The sequence below is a fragment of the Salminus brasiliensis genome, chromosome 3, assembly GCF_030463535.1.
Source record: "Salminus brasiliensis chromosome 3, fSalBra1.hap2, whole genome shotgun sequence".
In the NCBI taxonomy this organism is placed as follows: Eukaryota; Metazoa; Chordata; class Actinopteri; order Characiformes; family Bryconidae; genus Salminus; species Salminus brasiliensis.
Window position 1 is genome coordinate 46,173,614 of NC_132880.1, and position 21,037 is coordinate 46,194,650.

The 21,037-nt window shown below is 42.1% G+C and overlaps 1 protein-coding gene across 5 annotated transcripts in view; it reads right to left on the minus strand.

Moving 5' to 3' along the window:
* The window catches only part of elfn1a (extracellular leucine-rich repeat and fibronectin type III domain containing 1a), a 139,942-nt gene that overhangs the window by 41,942 nt on the left and 76,963 nt on the right, over positions 1-21,037 (minus strand). For 3 of the 5 annotated variants that reach the window (XM_072676380.1, XM_072676381.1, XM_072676382.1), the window contains one exon: positions 12,464-12,542. The exons of the other annotated variants lie outside the window; for them this stretch is intronic. The gene's annotated coding sequence lies outside the window, so the exon portion shown is untranslated. The remainder of the gene's footprint in view (positions 1-12,463; positions 12,543-21,037) is intronic. 5 annotated transcript variants of the gene reach the window in all.

The window sequence follows — 21,037 nt, forward strand, 5'->3', positions numbered from 1 at the left end:
CATATAAAAACATATCTTTCAAAAATGAAAAAAATATGAAAATAAAATAGAAATTATTATTTTAAATAATAAATGGGTCATGGTGTTTCATTATGTTATATATATATATATATATATATATATATATATATATATATATATATATATATATATATATATATATAAATGGTGTCTAAAATGTGTATATTGATAATAATGTATAATTATGATTTTTTTTTCAAACGTATTGTCACATGCAAATAAATGTCATTTCACCAAGGATGCCCAGAAATTATATACAACTACATATTCAGATACGCCTATGTATTCATGCAGTTATCAGCAGTGCAGTGCATACACTCATACAGATACAGGGAAGCAGCTTCAGGTAATGCTCACATCAACCATCAGAACGATGGATAAATGTGATCTCAGTGATCGTATTAGTGTAGTTTGATCGTTGGTGTCAGAAGGTCTGGTTTGACTGTTTCTAGAATTGTGAATCTCCTGGGATTTTCAGCACAACCATCTGTAGAGATTCTCACAATGGTGTAATAAAGAAACCACATCCAGTGAGCGGTAGCTTGCAGTTCTGCAGATGGAAAAACACCTTGTTGATGAGAGAGGTGACAGAAAGGCTATAGTAACTCTGATAACCACTCAGAAAAGCCTCTCAGAATGAACAACAGCACGTCCAACCTTGAGGAGGATGGGCTACAACAGCAGAAGACCACGTCGGGTTCCACTTCTGTCAGCCAGGAACAGAAAGCTGAGGCTGCAGTGGCTCAGCAAAGGCTCACGTAGGGTCAGATGGTAGGGTCAGAGTTTGGCACCAACAGCTTGAATTCACTGACAGTCCACTTAGCTTGTTTAAGTTTTGTCTCAATCCAGTAGAAGATCTTTGGTATGTGGTAGAACAGACAAATTGCAGCAAAGAGGGTTTCTGGAAAATCTGCAAGAATTGCATGATGCAATCGTATCAACATGGACCAGAATTTCAAAGACCTGTTTCCAACATATTGTGGAATCCATGTCATGAAGATCTGAGGCTGTTCAGAGCAAAGGGAGGCCCTACCCTGTAGTGGAATAGTCTTTCTCGGTACACATTTCTTATCATTACACATACACGGTACATACACTAAACGGACAAAAGTATTGGGACACCTGCTCATTCATTGTTTCTTCTGAAATCAAAGGTATTAAAAAAGAGTTGATCCTGCTCTTGTTGGTGTAACTATCTCTCTGATAGCTTTCTACTAGATTTTGCAGTGGATGACCACTCCTCATCCCAACTCCCCAACTCATTCCAATAGTATTGGATGGAGCACCATCATCAATGGTTACAACTTAAAGTAGCTGAAGCATTTGTTTGTCAGGAGTCCACAAATATTTGGACATATAGTGTATTTCTCATGTTTCTCTTGTGTAATGCTGTGCTTCCAAGCCTGTCTGCATCTTAACAAGCAAGCTTGCCACCATAACACTAATCTCTCCCCATTATTAATCATATAGAGGACTCCAGGCATGTGGCCTTTTTTTGTGCTGGTCCCTCACACGCGGCTACAAAAGAGACCTTCATCCATCTTGTCAGGCAGAATAAAGAGAACAACAATAAGCAGCTCTGGGTAAATGATGTTGCAGTGCGTTCTGACCATTAGCACAGTGGTAGTTCGCCAACATTATCATTAGCGCTGGTCGCGGCGCACAGGAGTGTGTGCTCAGCCATGCCTCCAGCACTCTCCGCAGCGTGTTGTGCATGTTATTTGGAAATGGCTGTTGCTGGGGAACGGGGGGCCACATGACTGCTGGGGAGGGGGATCTACAGTGAGCTTCTCCCACCTCAGCTAAAGTGTGTTATTGAATCCTGAGTGTGGATGAATGAAGGCTAAATGGTAGTTTGAGATGTAAAGGTACCTGTGGCTGGAGAAATGTATAATGCAGTTTACCAAGCTGTGGGTTACGGGCTAATCCGAGTTGCATGCTTAAGCAAATCCATTCAAATAACTCTTAGATTCAATTAATTAGGAGTCCAGAGGGAAAGAATGCTGGTTTCTTTAAAAAAAGGCACTGCGGGAGCGCAGAAGTTCTGCCCTGTCTGCAGCAGGCTCGGCACCGCCGCGTTAATTAAATGCAGGATACAAGTTTTTGGGGAGATTTTAGTGTCAGAGTCTAATAGCCTACAGTTTATAAAGGAGCAGAATCAATCCTTTTAATTAAACACCAGACCTTGGCCAGTGGCATTCGTGGATGTTTTTCATATGAATATTAAAAAAGGTGCTTTTCTTGGAATCCGAGTGGGATATAAAAAGCCTGGCTTTTTGAAATGAACTGAATTGATTGAATCTCCACGGTGCTGTTTGTTGATTAACCTGGAACCCAACAACCCCCCCCCCCACCTCATCCACCTCCCCAGTCTCTCTCTCTCTTTCACTCTCGCTCTCTCTTCTGCTCTCTTTGCAGCCGGCACCAGGTGAAAAGGACTCCGCTAAGTAAAGGGTAGCGATATTTGCTCTACTGCAAGTGATAAAGGCACTTCAAATAAATCACAAGGTCATCGAAGTGCCTGAGTGACCCCCTGTAAATATACAATTCCTCCCCACTAATAGAACAGTCCTGCTGCCTTCGAGAAAATGATGACGCACGCCTGCATGAATTACGTGCACTTCAACGTGAACGTGGAAAGACGAGGAAAGAAGAGCGAGGTGATTCTAACAGGCGACGGGGGAAAAAAACAGCAATTTGATCTACGAACTATTAGTCTTATCAGTGTTGTGCATGGTCCAGGCCGGTATCGTCATGCTTAATCAGCGAACCTGTGTCTGATACGTTCCCCCGCGCTAAGGAAAGTTGAAATTACATGTGGGCTGATAAGCTATCGCAGCTTCCACCAATTTTGGAGATGCAATTGGCTTTTATTAATCCCCTCCGCTTTCAGTGAGTGCGGCAGCTCACTTTCTAAATGTAAGTCATTAGAGATGAACAATCGCTTTAAGCTGATACAGCATGTTGTACCTCTTTTTCATGCCCCATATAGATAAGATGATTGTACAGGAGAGCTAATGGCCATGGCGGTGGGAGGGATGCCGCTCCTCAGCTGGAAATAGAAATGATGGCATTTAGCTAATGTGGCGGGCTGATTTGCAGAGGGAGAGAAAAACATTAGCTCCGCGGCGGAAATATATTTACCTATTCAGGAGGAAACGCACGGCTTCGGGAACCTTGGGGAAAAAAAAATCGCCCACTGCGTGGGCCCTGATGATCTCTTATGCTCTGCAGAGCTTCATACCAAAAACTGTTGAGCACGTAAAAGAAGCAATAATGTGCAGCAAATAATACAGGACCCCCCCCCCCCCCTTTAGCATATGAGGGCTGCTGCAGCTGGTACAAGCATTCAAGAGAGAGAGAGAGAGAGAGAGAGAGAGAGAGTATAAGAGACACCTGGGTGAGAGAACACTGATGAATGCTGCTCTGAGCTTTTCTGAATCCCTTGGGAGGAAAAAGAGTGATGAGAGATCAGATGAGACTTCAATTACATGTTATATTAAAGCCCCAGATTCATATACCAACTGAAGAAAGACAGGTTCCCTGAGGAAACCTGGGCATCAGGGACTTCCAAAGGTTGAGGGATGCTCACAAAATCTGTACTATAGGACTGAGAGAGAAAGAAGATGTCCACTCGTCTCAACAGGTACCTTTTGAATGATCTAGTCCAGAAAAGAAGCACGTAGCTCGCTAAGAAAGAATAACTCAGACCCTGGAGGATAAAAATATTCAGAACTCCATGCAGAATATAAAGGTAAGCCTGTCTGGATTCCACTCGTGTCGTGAGACGGCTCTTGAATTCCACACCAGACTGCCGATGACAGGGTCTTTTGTTTGACAGACAGATAAGATTTCTCTTAGCATACTCAAGGCACAAAGTCTGGGCCACCCTCAAAGACATTTAGAGACACAAACCCTGCGCTATTTCTGTCCTAACCAAATTAATGCAATACTATGTTTAGATAGTCAGTAAATGTTTTGGTGATTTGAAGATTTGGAGACCCCTCTGGTGAGAATGTGTAATTGCACTGAGCATATGAAGGACTCATTTTAATGTAGAGAGCAATTATGTCCAATAACCATAGAAAACTAAAAAAATAATGAAATAATAAAAATTGAGTTGAAATAAAGTCTATTGCATTTATTGATACAGATAAAACCCTGGCTATAAACATACAGCAGGTTAGCTTTATAAAGCTCCACTCAGTCAGGTCTCGATTTAGACAATCGTTTAAGCTATGTTTTACAAAACACCAGCAAGGATAGCACCTGAAATTGCCAGATTTTTCAAACAACAGAGGCAAAAAACAGCTTTAGCAAGCTAACCGGCTAAGTTGCTACACAGGTAGCTAGCTAATACGACAGTACTGTACTAAACTGTAATGTAGGTCCGTCAAAATCTACAGCAATGCTTGCCCGGCAGCCTGTTTTAGTAGCTAGTCACTAAATATTCTACCTGTTCAGCAAGAAAAAGGCCAACTCAGCATCACCTTTGATCCCTTCAGCCCAGAGAGCTCTGAGCTCTCGCCTCCTTCCAAAAGTAGAGCCAGTGTTTATCCTAGTTTTAGCAAGGTCTCTGCCAGGCTTTATTTCAGCTCGTCAGCTCTCTTTAGTTCTAATTCTGCGTTTCTTTGGTTTGACAATGGGTGAACGAGCTGACTGAGTACGCCGTTCTGATATCTCCATGTTCGCAATAGCCCTTGTATCGATGGCATTAGCAGTGCTGCTGTTGCGTAGCTAACCACCAACTGTGACGGATCCTCTTTCAGAGGTTGTGCCTGTGACACAAGTATGTAAAGACATGTGACATGGCCAGAAAAACACCCATGAAAACGTACCAGACCACCCAGACGTTGCAGAGATGTTCACACAAGCACACTGATACCATTCATTACAATTTCTGGCCTCCTCCCCGCTCAGGAATACTACTGTGTTCAGTGTATTCCTAACGACTGAAAAGAAAAAGCTGTGACGTGAAGTGTGGGCAGAATCGCAGCACGGCACCAAGTGGTTCCTGCTTGAATTGCAACCTCAACTTCTTGTCTGTCACCGCAAGGTCCTAGGTTTCACTTTGGGTGCTTTGCAATGAAGGCAGCCCCTGCTGCGATGAATTCAGTGGTGTCTAACAGGCTTTGAGTAAGAGAGAAAGCCTGTTAAAGTGACTAGGGTGCATCATGTTTAAAGGTGTGTCTCGCAGCTTGGTCGTGAGCTACTACACAGTGTGTAGAAGCACTTTGAGGCTTTGATGACAGAGCAACAACAGATTCCCTGCTAGGATGTCAATCTGCCATGGGTTTAAAGATGCTAGTATATTGTTTTATTACTTCTTGGTCATAAATTCCTTCTGGACAAACTGTAACTCAGCGTGTTTTCCTCAAAGCACAGGCCCAGACATTGTTGGAAGGATGCTGCTCTTCTACTGTGAAAGCGAAGTTCCGAACAGCCTGAAACCAGTGAGGATTAAGAGTTATGAGTCAGTGTTTCTGATCGCCTTCTCCAATCCTTGTCAAGTATGTGACTAGGCTTATATTAATTAGCCTAGTAACCTAGTTGCCTGTTGCCAAGCTCTAAGCACGCTTGTCACAAGACTAATCTGACCACTGTTGCAATACTGTTGTTCTATTGGAAGAATGTTCTTCTCACCTATAAAGGGCTGGACGCAGATACGTTGTGACTGTACTAAATCTGGAACTTCTATTCCTTCAGGCACAAGGCAAGGTCAAATGCATAGACCAAACAAGATCCCAGATGGTTGCCTGGGTTTTCGGTTCTCCACAACAAGACCAGACATGGATATCGAAAGCTTTGCACGAGGGCAACTGTTCATCAAATTTGTGTTTATTAATTGCTTTATGTCTTAAGCCTTCCTCTCCCCATGGATAGGCTCAGCTTTAGGGCTTTATAGCTATAGTTGCCAATAAAGCCATATGCTCATGAGCTGTTTATAGACATGTTGGCAGAGAAAACCCATTATTTTCTTTACTAGCATTGCAATCAGAATGCATCTAATGAACATTTTGATGGATTCGGATCTTAGGATCCAATATTCTCTTATCAAACCATTTGAAAATTAATGTCAAAAGTCATCAATCTGTCTTATTTGCAACTATTAGTTTATCTGTTCATGTTTTATGAGGAATGTGTGCTTTTTCTTGGTTATACAGAGCCTCACTTGTAGCTTCCAAGACTGGCTGCCTGAGAAAATTCCATTTTAGTGAGGTCCATTCATTCATTTCCATGTCAGATTCATGTCCGATCATTTAATTTCCATGTGTATTTGCAGAATAAAAAAAAACTAAATCGTGTCAATACTCCAGTTTGTATGACTAGAATGCTTGGTATCACGGACCTCAAAGTTTGCCTTTTATTAATAAAGAATATGATATTCTAATTTGACACCACAGACACGGTACGCAGCTGTACAGTGGCACTTGTTTTATTCAGAGGTTGAGGTTTGGTTGTGAAATATGCAGATATTTGAATGTGAAATATGCAGATATTTGAATGTGAAATATGCAGATATTTGAATGCTCAATGCACATTAATTTCCAGCCTATTCAACATTCATTGCTGCAATATGAACCCTAATATAACAGCTAACATTTTCAGTTTGGACACACTGTAAATACATTTATTTACATGTTTTGTAACTAACATTAAAACCACTTACCGTGGCCACTGGCCAAAAGTGGTCCAAGACTAGACAATCAGTGAACCAGTGAGTCATGGGTACCAATGAGGCCCTACCTCAACTTCACAACGACAGGACGTAAAGGATCTGCTGCTAACGTCTTGGTTGCTTGTGCAAGATCCCACAAGACACCTTCAGAGCTCTTGTGTCTTGAGTCCATGCCTTGGTAGGTCAGCATTGTTTTAGTGGCATAAGGAGGGCCTACACAATATTTGAAAGGTGGTTTTAATGATATGGCCACCTTTTTTTTAGATAAAATCTGAAATTGTTAATTTCTAATTTCTACTAAATAAATAAATAAATTCACCTTTTACATTGCTTATAATTATTATTATTATGCTTCCATCACTGAAAGTAATTGCATCTTTTGAGAGTTGCACCCCTGTAAGTTCTCTCTCTGTGAAAATCAGTAAACTGAAGCTGCATCTAATCTTTGTGCAGTTGCCCCACAGATAGGCGAAGTTGCATCAGCTAGTGGGAGATAGAATGAAGGCACTGAGACTTAAAGACAGATGTGGGCAAGCAGTCGACCCACAAGTGGGCTCAAAGGCAAAAGACTGCCAGCGCGTAGTGTCTGGCATATCTATAATAACTAAGCAAATCAAACTGCCCAGGCTATTCAGCATCATCAAATATTAAAGCGCTCCCCTATATGCCACTTACACATGATTTATCAGCACACATCAAAGCACCAGTTGGGCTCTTGCTTAAATTAAGCAACCATAATGGCTTCCATAGACATAAACATTGTCCAGTTCTGGACATCAAGGGACCAACAAATGTCAGGTTTTGGCTCAAATTTGAAGCTCTAATTAAAGTGTGACGTATGGAGGTGATTAAAACATGAAAGTAAGTAGATCTAAGAGTGCTCGTCCTGTCTTCTATTTGGGTCACCAGCATCTCCAATATTTCATCTGGACTCCAAGTCAATTACTGGAACATCTAAGCTCTGTGAAGTGCCTGCTTCTAGTTCTAGCTGGTATTAAGCAGGCCGAACCCCACATCTCTATGTATGGCCATGTGAATATGATCATTAATAGCAGAGATAATAGCATACAATTGTGGTCAAGTGTACATACACATGGCAATGGCAATATTGGGCTCTCTTTGATTTCTTTAAACTGCTCATTTTCTGGGCCAGACTAAGTTACAACATGCATTTTTAATAGAAAACAATGAGAATTTGGTGCAGCAGGGGGGTTTCTGAAATCAACAAAGGCTCAATATTATACACACCATTAAAAAATATACATGCATCCATTTAGATTATTAATTCAGTGGTGCTGAACGTTTCAAAATGTTGCGAAGGCCTGCTTATAACTTGCTGTGAGTGATCATAATTGGCTACAGCTGGTGTAGCCAATTGGCATCTCTGTGCCCACACAAAAAGGGTTAGTTTGACAGCAGATTGACCAACACACAGGAGCTGCAATTGGAAAGTCCAAGGAGCACCGCGCAAAATCTGAGAAGGATGATGGTAGATTTCCACAGGTTTAGAACATCTCTTGAGAGTTATTATGTTATTGGGAGGTTTTTTATATGAGGTTTTGGTTTTGGATGGTCAGGATCAACCCAGGAACCCCCAAGGCACAGGTACATGGCAGAAGCAGGCTTACAATAAGTTTATGGAGTAGCCTTCCCAAAGTACTGACCTTAACCATATTGAAAATACATGGACTGTGCTTAAAAATCTGATGAAACCAAGCCAGGAAACACAGAAATTGACGGATCATAGTATGCCATCAGCATATGATGATCTGGGAGGAGATTAAAGAGAAGGAAAGGAGAACTTTGGAGTTCAGGGGGCGTCTGCTTGTGGTAGGAAGCCAGTCTCTGACCCCTTATTGGAGCCAAGAACTTAGGGGGGAACTTAGAACTTAGGGGGGAGACGGGGTGGAGGAGGGTTGCGAAGACTTGTGAATGACAGGTGAACAAGGTAGAGATGGTATTTATAGGACGTACGCTTGTGGGGAGAAGCTTCAGGCATGTTTTGTCCTCCCAAATATTTGTTACTTCATAATATCACATGTTGTAACTTATTCTGCCCCAGAAAAAGAACAGTCCATGCAAAAACCTTGTATGCTCACTTGGTATCACTTGGTCCATTGAAGATGCCTTGTAGACTCTCACCTGACATTCAACTAACCTTCGACTGAACTGGTATTAAATGCAACTGAACTGTAAGCTGAGGTTGACAGTCCATTGACAGTCCCTTGAATCAACCTTTAATATTCAATGTTTCTGGCATTGAAAAATTTGCCAAACTAAGGACTGAACAGTGAGAGAAGGACAGGATGGCAGGTTTGATGAGACATAGCTGATAGCCAGCATAAGGTCATATTCTGACTGCTCTAAACGTGGTTTTGAATGGTCTTAAAATACTGTTTTCACAAGGTTAATATAAGTATTTATGAGTGATATGAGCTTAGATTAAGTTTCATAGAGCTGATAGGAGCTTGATTTGATGTATTATTTAGTGAGATTATTTTAAAATATTAAGTAGGTTTTGAAAACTCTCTTTTAAATGTTCAAGTTTGGGCATTTTGGGCTAAAGACTAAAGACTAACCCTTACGTAAACCTTAAATCTAAGGTTAAGGTTAAGGTTAGGGTTAGATGTAGGGTTGCATTCAATAGACAGTAGACAATAGTCATATGCATTCAACTGAAAGTTCAGTTGAAGGTTAGTTAAATGTCAGGTGAGGATCTACAAAGCCTCTGCAATGGACCTTCCAAGTAAAGTGATACCCACCATTTTTGCCGCTTTACATTTTTTGACATACTGTCAATCTGGCAATTGTTTGCTTATATTCTGTTCAGGTTTTAGGATGAATGGACCAATAGAAATGCTCCAAAATGACTTTATTGGAAATACCTCTTCTTCTGCCTCTTCTTGTAAAGTTGCCATTTTGGAGCCACAAAAAAAAAACTATATATACATACAAATAAATAAATAATCTATTATATTGAATAATTAGCTGCTTCTGGTATTTCTTTCTTTTCCTGTTACAGGTCAATACCACAGTGGACACATCCAGGCAGCACTCCTGTGATGCTCCTTTTCTTTTCCAAGGTCTGTTTTTTCCAACCTGGTGAAAATTTGTGTGCTTATACAAGAGCCTTGCTTGTGATTACATGATCTTCCCTTGCTGAAAAGCACAAGATGTGCTCCGAATCAGGGTCGGTAAAATTTCATGCGCTAAGACACAAAAGAGCGGATCAGATAGGTAGTGGATTTGTGAAAAAGGAAATCAGAGCTGACTGGCTGCTTACACGCCTACATGCTCCTCTTAGGCTGTATAGTTCTCAGAAGCTGATGAGGGAAGGCAGTGCTGCACCTCGTCTCTTCTAGCTTAGGGAAAACCTGAAGCTTTGGCTCTGTGTGGTTGGGGGGGGGGGGGGGCGTTGGATCATTTGCACCCCCCCCCCACCAAATAAATAAATAAATAAATAAATAAATAAATAAAGACAATAGCTGAGCACCAGGCATGACAAAAGGTAGGATTGTAAACAGTCATGGTTTTGAGATTTGTATGAAATTGTTGGGAAATAGGCCGCAGGGTCGCCACGGCAACCAGGAACACGTAGTGGTTCTTTCTCTTGCAGGGTTGCCAGATTCACAACTTTCCTTCCAAATTGAGGTCTTTTCGAATCGCAGCGGCTGGTGGGAATGATGATGATGATGATGAATTTATGGGGTGCGATTTGGGTGAGGTACGGTCTAAATGTGCTATGGCAGCGAAAAAAAGATTTGCCACTTTGATTTCAGACAGAAAAATAAAATGAATGGTCTTGGTCTGGGAGAATATTGCTTCTGGCATTGGATATTTGGCAAACTAAGCACTGAGCAGTGAGAGAAGGACAGGATGGCAGGCTTGATGAGATATAGCTGATAGCCAGCATTAGGTCATATTCTGACTACTCGAAATGTGGTCCTGAATGGTCTTAAAATACTGTTTTCACAAGATTAATATAAGTATTTATGAGTGATATGAGCTTAGATTGAGAAGCTCGATTCAATTTATTATGTAGTGAGATTATTTTAAAATATTAAGTAGGTTTTTAAACTCTCTTTTAAATGTTCAAGTTTGGGCATTTTGGACTAGTTTCTGCTAACGTAAGGCAGCCACTCAATCGTGCCCATTCAGTCACTAGACCATTCGGTCATGTCGGTCTTCTTACTTAAGCAGGAAGCATTTTAAATACAATAAAATATTGTATTTCTAAAGACACACTGCTAATTTAATCACCTTCCCTATTTTTCTTCTGCATTTTCTGCTCATAATATTACAGAGACGACAGCAGTGCAGAGTGATCAGGCTTCCTTGATCTCTTTACTTTTCTGATGGTTTATGAGCTTTATTTAGGGGAAGTAAACTTAAAATGTCACTGTTTAGACTGTTTAGAAGCTGAATCTGAAGTTACACAGGCCTGGCTTGGACGCCAACACCAAACAAAATTCATTATTATTAAATTTATATTATATTTTCCCGCATTATTCCTGCTCTTTTATGTTAACATCTCTTTTACCAAAATCAAGTCTGTCATTTTTAGCACAATTTTTGTTGTTGTCATCTCCCCATTATTTAACCCAAGTCCATGCCTGTCTATCTATGTAATATATTATTTAAAAACATTGAAGAAAGAAAGGCCGCTGAGAGCCGTTTGGTCAGAATAGCAGCACAATGTCATGTGATACCTGTACCTGTGATAACAGACCTGTACCTTCAGTGCAATAATATAGTCAGTAGGTAATATACTGTATCTAATCAATACATACTTCATTTCTTATTAAGACACAGTTGTGAGGATATTATAAAGACACTGGGCCTTAATCATCAAATGTTCTTAAGAAGAAATGTCTTATTAAAAAATATATATATATATTATATAATATAAGTTTTTTTTACGAAGATTCTGACGTTCATCAGCGTTATCATATTTGGGATATTGTTGAGTTTAGGAGGGCAGTGGATTCCATCATATAAGAGCAGCTCTGTGTCCAATTCTACACTTTAAAAGCAGGCCATGAATCTGACCTAGACTTTCTGTTAGGACTTTTCTCAAGAACAGATTTAGAAAAGAATTAGGAAGATTCTGCTGAATGAGCCCCAATGATCTGCAACAAGCAATATTATCTGCATTATTTCCTGAAAGAAGCTAAATTATCAGTGGTAGTGTTATTGTAGTAGTCCAGTCTGATCTAGGCCTCAAGAGTGTAAATGAATGGTCTTGACCTTGCCTCAGTCTCTATATTATTTAATCTTGTCTGAAGAGCTCCTTTATTTCCATTCCTTCTTCCATGTACCGTTGCTCCTGTATTATTCAGCACTACTATCCCTTTAAACCAGTCTGATCTTGGTCTGAACTTGACTTCTACTTGATTCGGCCTCAATGTACTCCGGACTCACTCTTGACTCGATCTTAGGTCTAACGGTCTAAGAACAGCACTAATCAACACAAGTAAAAGACCTAGAAATAGGTTGAATATTTGTGCACAAACCCCATGATTAGAAATCCAATATTCTGGACGTTTAGTGCTCAATGAGGTGCGAGTGTGATGAAGAAGAACCGTAACATAACATAAATTCAACCCTTCACCCATTTCAAGCCCGTTTGTCTGAAAACTGCACTTGCAAGCTGATGGACTTCCATGCACAACAAAATCCTGAGTGTGTGACCAAGAGAGGTTTTGGGGCAGTGTCCCAGTGTGCCACAGCTAGGGTCATGGAGCGGCGCCAGGCAGGACTTACCCCGGCTGCTCAGGTTAAACTCTCCAGTGAGAACACGCATCTCTGAGCTCCTTCATCAGCAGCTGGCTCCTCTCCCTCTCTGGAGAAACACAAAGACCCAGTGGGTTAGATTTAAGGCTTTGAAAAGAGAAGACAAATGGCTATTCATTACCACTATTCATTAGTGCAATCTGCCTTCGACCCAGTTGGTGTTTTCTTTTTTTTTTTTCATTTTAATTTCAAGAGTAATCCAAAAGACAACAAAAGGAAGTCTCTCGTTATTTGACTAGAAACTAAAAGGGCTTTCATAGAGAACCTGCTGAATTCTTCACGAATTACCATGGTAGACACGTCCATATTGAGTAGAGGATCTAGTTTGAAAACAAAGGCTTGTATAGTATTGATGAACCGTCCATAAATAGTCCATGAATAGCTATCCTATTAATATCTTGCAGGTCCTGGTGTCACTAAAAATGAATATTCATTGCTCTAAAGATGTAATTATAGCCTGTGGAAATGAGTCAACACTAACAAGCTAATTATTAACACTCTATTCATTGTGTGGAAGTTTCTGCGCAAACTCCATGCCCATTTTTCCAGCACTGATAACGAAAGAAAAAGCCTCGTTTGTTCTCGGGAAGTGCGAGAACAATCACCAAAACCCCTAATTATTGAGAGAATGACTGCCATATCTGTGTAACCCTCCATCCAGTGCTGTTGTGTCCTTGAGCAAAACACTTCAAGCCTGTCGCAGTTTTACAAGAGGACACTCCTGTCTGCACCCCTTACATGCACAGCTCCACCACACAGGTCCTAATGAAGAGCCAAGGCCTCTAAGTGGTTCCTACTGTACATGGATAAAAGGTTGAAAACACTCCAAGCAAAGCTCTCCCTCTCCCTCTCCCTCTTTTTCTTCCTTTCATCCCACACACCGTAGGGTAATTATGCCTGTCTGCATGCTGATCCTGTATCTTTAGCTCACCGTGTGACAGGAGATCGATACGGCCCGTTCGGAGATGGGTGGCCCTGCAAGCTTCTGCTGTCAGGGCCTGGCCACTCTGACGCATGAGGCTTTCTTTTCCCTCTGGCCATTGATCCAAATGCAAATTTAGACCGTACTTCAATTAGCAAGAGTAGGCAGTGCTTGTGATCAGCAAGCCAGGCCAACTAATTAAGCCCTACATAACTTTCTGCGCCGCCCAATTTAAACGACTGCTAGAATCTCACATTGCACATATTATCAGCCCTCGCCTAAAATATTTCCCCCCCTGATTGCACCGTAGAGACGAGGCAATGAAGTCTGATGCTAACCACTGACTCTTCGGGTTATGATAAAGGTTAAACTCTTGGTTGAGCATATGCTGTTATCACTGACATACAAAAACCTCAAAAATCTCCAATATTAAGTCTTAACAGGAAAATTAAATTTTTGTCAACTGTTTCTCTATTTTTTTATGGCTTATTAACTCATCAGCTCCTACCCCTAGCACTAGGAGGCAGGAGCTAACCACAACCTGTGCCGGCCAACATTGCTTAAGAGTGATGATGGTGAGAGAGCGCTATCTACCCACCCAGAGAGAGCACGGCCAATTGTGCTATCTCAGACTCCGGCTGTTGATGGCAAAGCGACATGGCTCAAGATCTGAACCCCAGGTAATAGTGGTAGCTCATTAGACTGCAAAGCCACTTGGAGTCACTTCTTCACTTTCAATGGAAGTCAATGTAAAAAGATGATTGTTTATAATATGATTATTATTGAAAATTAATACAAATATTGCAAGACATTTCGAAGCATTTCTATTGGTCCAATCATCATGAACTTTTAACACAATAACGAACAACAATAAGGTTTTTGTATGACAGCAATGAAATACAATAATGAAACAATTTTCCCAACGTCAAAAATGGAGATACATATCTTTATGACAGCGACAGTATGCAATACATTTAAACGATCCACTATGAAAACAATAAAAGGCCTTCAGAGCATTCAGAACAGTCCTAAAATGAACACACATCCATTCTCTCCCAGATCATAAAGACAGCTCTGTTATTACGGTAAATGTCACCTTATTTCACATGCAGTAAATATGTTAAATCACATTTGGAGTGACTAGGTCTGTGTGAAATGGTCCATAAAGGCGTCCTGAGGAATGGAACATCCAATCAAAACAGAGTACACAAACACACACAAATATGCCCTTGTGGAAATATGAAGCTATCAGTATGCAGATCAGAGAATCTCAGTGTTGTCACCCACTTATCATCTATCATCTTAATGCCTTTCACGTTGATGGATATCTTGTTGGTTGTATGTGGAAGTTGCTCTTATAAGCTGTGCTAAGATCAGTTCTGGAAGATAAGAAAGGGATTTGGAGGATAGGAACTGTTCCTAAAAGATTATTAGGTCAGCAGCGTGTGTCAAACAAACTCTACATGCTTGCATTGCTCCACTAGAGAGGTGATTTTTATGAAGAAAACAACTTCTTGCAGGCAGATCTTTGCAGGTCTATGAATATGATCTACTTCAGATTAGAAGAGCCTGTACGGCGTCCAAGTAGAACCTGAGATTCTAGATTATTCTGCAAAAGACCTCTAATCTTCTCATCCAGCATGAGTGTCACCTCTCTGAAAGCTACTGTTCAGCTCCACTCATCCCCAGTTCTTCCGAGAGCCACATCCGAGAAGAAAAACCAACAAGTGCCTTCAGAAGTTCGACTTGCACAACAAATTAGTTTCCCCAAGGCAAATCTGAAGCTCCATCAGAATTTCAACTAACGCGAACAGCCTCAATAATGCTGGTTAATTAGCTGGTAAAGATGCGATTTGCATGCCAGTGAAAGAAGTGATAGTGAAAGTGCCTACAGCAGCTGTCATGCGACCAGAGAGAGCCTACGAGGCCCCAAAGGCGGCGGAACCCAGAGGCGGCCAGAGGAGCGCTTTCGCAGTTCTTGGGCGCTATTCTTTTAATTACTCGTTATAATGATTCCATTTAGCTGTTCAATGACCCATTTAATGGCACCGAGCAGGCCTGGGAAGCGCAGCGTCCTTGGCAGGGTCGATCTCGCAGCTGCCCTGGCCTACGCTACCTCTGGCCCCCCTCTCCTGCACCACCAGGCCTTGAGGGGAGCGAGGAGGCCTCCGACTGTGTCCTGTAAACACAAGACCGACGCTAAATGGGTATCCGAAGCACATGGCTAGCTTTCATATCGCTTTCCTTCGTAGGGAGTAAAGCATGTTGCGGATCAGAGTTTAATTAATTAAGGAACCAGCCCCTGCGGGTAGCAAATAAAAACAATTAAGCCCTAGTGAGCTGCTTTAAAGACACGGGTAATGAAAGCATGGGATAGGCTATATAATATAGTGATATATATATATCAGTCATAATGAGCCTCATATGTCATTTGGACCATACCTGCTGGTAAATCCAACATTCAAAGGATCATCCAACACCTGGTTTGGTGGTAAATCAGGTGAGCTGGTGATGGAATTGAACACATCCATGCTCTGGCTGTGGGCGTCCAGGTGAAACCTGGACCCTGAAAGCATTGTTCTTCAGACTAGCTCACAAGATCTCAACTACTTTCCTCAAAATGAGAAGCTCTTGCTCTTTTTTTTACTGTATTTATGTTAACCTGCATCTGTTCTAATGGGATCTGGAGCTTCTGCAGTAAAAACTCTCTTCTTGCTGAGAGACATGGCTTTAAATAATAATCTTAGGTTCCGATCAGTACAGTGAAAATATAGATAGTGTCAAATAAGGCTCATAAATAAAGCATCTTGCCCAAGCCTTATCTGTCTCTCATTCTCTCTCTATCTCTATATCTCTCTCTCACTCAGACACTCATCTCAAGCCTCTGACCTACATGTGATGTAAGCCTGTCAGGAGGAGGGTGAGCAGGCCCATGAGAAGCTGCAGGCCCCATATGGTCCTGAGGAGCGCTTCACTCACCAGCGCACTGACCACGAACACTGCCTCCTCCTGCCTCTCCCTGCCTTCCTCCCTGCCTCTACTCCGCTCTTTGACGGCGTCCGCTCAGCTGCTGACAAGTGCACAGGGGCCCACGTGGCAACCAGGGACCAAAATAGCTCTGCTGTGGTCCACTTTGCTTTTGACATGACTACTAAAAAAAAAAATTCCCCAAAAAGGACAAAAAAGAGACTTTGCTTGCCAGCGCATGTCTTCAGAGACATGTCTCTATTGAAGCTCTGAGTATATCCAGAGTTCTCTTATCTCCAATCTGAGTCTTGCCTTGCTCCTTCAATAGGGGGTGGTGGGTGTATAGGGGGGATTTACTGGGATGTGTGCTGCACAGACAGCTCGCATCGATCCCCATTCATCAATATTGATAAGGAAAATGTTAATTGGCAGTGTGGCTTGTCCTACATATAAACAACAGTCTGTTAACAACAGACCTCCCCTAAGAATGATATAGACCTCAATGATTAATTACAGCAAAGTTAGGAATGCTGCTTCAACTGTTTTGCAGTACGAAGCAGGTCAACACCCATGTGTAGCTGGTTATATATACCGCAAACTTCCATGCACTTGACTCGGTTCCTACGTCAGAATTTAAGATTGTATAGAAGAGCATAGAGCTCTGCATCCCTACAGCCTTTCACATCTTGCTCTATCGATGGAGTTCATGCATTATGTATCATACAACTTTGATGTGTTTACAGTTTGCTCCAACAGATAAGAAAAGCCTAGATGTCTACGTTCTTTTTTTACCACATTTTCTACCCAAATTGGAAGGCCGATTACCCAACCAACATGTGAGAGTTCACTATCACTAGCAGTGCCCCAAAACAAGAAGGGTGAGGGCTAGCACATATCTCCTCTGACACATGCAAAGCCAGCCATCGCCTCTTTTCCAACTGCCGCTGATGCAGGCAGCACGGCTCCCCAGCTCAGATACAACAGCTAACTGACACCTATGCTGACCAACATATTACTATGAGGGATATGGGAAAGAAGTGCCATCAACCCATCACCCATAAGAGAGCAAAGCCAATTGTGCTCTCTCTGACTCCGGCTGCTGATGGCAAGCAGCATGACCTCCGATTCTCAGCTCATTATGGTATCACCTATGGACCATTCAGAGCCTCTTAGAAATATTTTTGTTTATAAAAAAGCAAAAAGAAAATGTTTAGAAATGAGATATGGGTTGTGGGAGGTCCTCTCTTGCCACCAAGCCATCTGTAGCTTACCACTGATCACTGCTGATGAAATCAGCTTGCTTCTGTGGAACAAGCAGGTCCAGGCAAACCACTGTGATGTGATAAATAACTGTAATTCCAAAGATTTACTGAAATCCTCCTCCTCCAATGGTTCACCATCTCCATCATTTTCAGCATCTGTGCTGTCCACACGCTGTATCTTAGGCTTCTAATTGCTCTGGTCAGGCATTTGCATTTCAACAATTCTGCTCATTTCCACTGAATAAATAAAGCCTCGTTCCAGACGAGGAGGACTTGAAAGAGACCATTAACAGTTAATAGACAAGCAGAGTTAACCGACAAGCAGTTTCCCACAGCACCCACTGCCACTATCATTATTTATCACCTGCCAACTTATTTTTACATTCATAAAAAGCAGAATAAGAACACCAAGATACACCAATCAGCCATAACATTAATACCACCTATCTGAAATTGAATAGGACCCCTTTGTGAAACCACAACAGATCTGACAAGACAGATTCAAGGCATGGACTCCACAAGTCCTGTAAGTTGTGAGGTGGGGCCTACATGGACTACATCAATGAGCTTTATGTGTCCTTGACCCTGTCGCTGGTTCACTGGTTGTCCTTTCTTGGACTTGTTTTGTAGGTACTGACCACTGCATACCGGCGAAAACCCCACAAGACCTACCTGATGTTTTGGAGATGTTCTGACCCAGTGGCCTTGAGCATCATCCATTGACTCTTGTCAAAGTGTCTCAGATTGACCAGCTTGATCATTTTTCTTGCTCCTTTCAAACCTTCAAAAACTGACTGTTCACTTGCTGCCTAATGTACTTACCCCTTGACAGATGAAGCCACTGTAGATGGAGATAATAAATGTTTTTCACTTTATCTGCTGACCAGTGCATAATATTATTTTTGAGCTGGTTAGAACAACACAGCTTCAGGAGCAGTGTCCAGGCAAACCACCCAAAAATGCTAAATATCAGCTGTAATTCCAAAGATTTGCTGAATCTAACACTGAATCTAAACTGGTTCACCATCTCCATCATTTTCAGCATCTGTGCTGCCAACACGCTGTATCTTAGGCATCTAATTGCTCTGGTCAGGCATTTGCATTTCAACAATTCCGCTCATTTCCACTGAATAAATAAAGCCTCGTTCCAGACGAGGAGGACTTGAAAGAGACTGTTTGCTCAGAGTTAACCGACAATCAGTTTCCACTGTCTGTTACTGTTACTCTGCGCCCATCTATTTGTACACCAGGAAGTCTTGACAAGACCCAACAATGGAGAGCAAAAACAACGCCAATGAAGCTCTACTGACTTCTCCAGTGAGCTACTCATCTGCTGACATGGAAATCCAGCATGCCGCTATTATACAATGTACAATATGGGCCTTTTTATATGAGAAACATCAAAGCCGTAGACAACAAAGGGAGGATACTAATTATTTTACATCGTTGCTGAGCAATTGCTACCAAGACAATAGTTTCCTGCGTCATGCAATGCTGGAAGCTCAGAAAACAGATAAATGTATAGACACCATTTATTCATTTGGTAATGTGAGGATCTTTCGAAATATGCAGCTTAACAAAAACTATTAGTGAATGTGGAGAAACATGCCCATTTTGTATAAATGTATGGCTTCTGAAGAAAAAAACATTATCTTAGATGCATGATCTTAAACTAGGCATGTGTCTAGTCTCACTATGTGGACAAAAGTATTGGGACACCTGCTCATTCATTGTCTCTTCTAAAATCAAGGGCATTAAAAAAGAGTTTATCCTGCTCTATCACCACATCATCCCTAACTCTCCAACTCATCCCAAAAGTACTGGACGGAGCTCCACCGTCCATCATTCCAGAGAACACAGTTCTTCCTCTGCTCCACAGCTCAATGCTGATGGGCTTAATAACCCTCTAGCCAACGCCTGGCATTAGGCATGGTGCCAATAGGTTCATGTTTATCATGTTTATCTGCTCTCTAGCCCCTCCTCTTCTCACCCAGATTAAATGCCCACGTGGGGCCTGTATGGGTAGCACAACTGGGAGCCAGAAAGTTATGTCAACAAGTACCATGTTGGCCCCATATGTGGATACCCACCATGGTCAGTGATTTGACCAGGAGGGGTTAAACATGGGCCCCATTTGGGTTGCACACTGCACATTGGGCCTAGGTGCAACCCATGTGGGGTTAGGATGGGCTGTAATGGTGGAGCACACTTAAGAAGACCAACTGGGCCCCAGGAACAACACATGTACATGCCCACCTGGAACCTGCCTAACCCATGTTCCACCCATGTGAGCATGAATTCCATCTCTGCATTGTTCATCCAGTGAGCTCTGCCATATCTTTTAGTTCTAGCTCCAGTTTTTAGAGGGGGTCTTCTGATCTAGCTCAAAGCAGAAGCCACCCAAAGCCCATCGTACAGTTCTCCTCCTCTCCTCCAGTCTCCTCTTACATTATAATATAAAGATGGTGTGAATTTTTAGCAGCAATATGTGTTGATTTTTTTTTCCTGATGGCTCTTTATATACAACAGCACCAGGAGGGTACTTAATGGCCATCATGACTTTGGTTTCCCCTCAATTTTTTGTTTGTTAGTTTGTTTTCTGGCCAGGTGTTAGACCCTCACTACTCTAGAGAGCACACAGAGTGTGAAAGGACAGCACTGCGACCTTTACCGGGAGCTGTAAAGGTGTTCAGAGCAACAGCACACTAAAACAGCTGTACAAACATCTCATAAAGCAAAGTTCGACTAAAATACAGTCTTCGGAGGCGTCCACGGTATTCATATCATGGTCCGCATCATTGAATATCGGCACACGTCTACCAGGAACATAAGTTTTGCACGTCAAACAGCAAGAACCTTGAATTCCTTGCCGTGGGAGTCAAACAAAAGGGGTCAGAGCACTGAATGCCACAAGTGTGTGAGTTATTGTGGGCCCTGAAGGATAAAATCTGGCTTCTGAGAGAACTGACAGTCTTGTCTCCAGTGGCTGCCTCTGGCTGCTCCACTCCTGCACATTTATGAAGAGCTCTATAATGCTGTAGGTAGGCGCACTCAGACGTGCGAACTCACCTCAGGATATGACCCCTTTCAGACAGCACCGCGGGGAGGGTTCTGCACAGCCCACCCACACCACTCACAGTGACAGGGGCTAAAGGAGACAGTTTGTACATGGCTCAGCGCACAAAGTACCTCAGAAAATATTTAGATGACATAATTAACCTGACTTTAACAAGAGAGGAGGTGCAGGAACAGCGAGAGTGACACAGTGCTGTCGCTCGGGTAAGATAATGTAGCCCCGGCGCTGTGGGGATCAGCTCAGCGGAAGATGGTTCGGAGATTACGGCGGAAGCCAGGGTCGACTTCAGCGCCGTCACTTTTCCTTTATTTATTTTT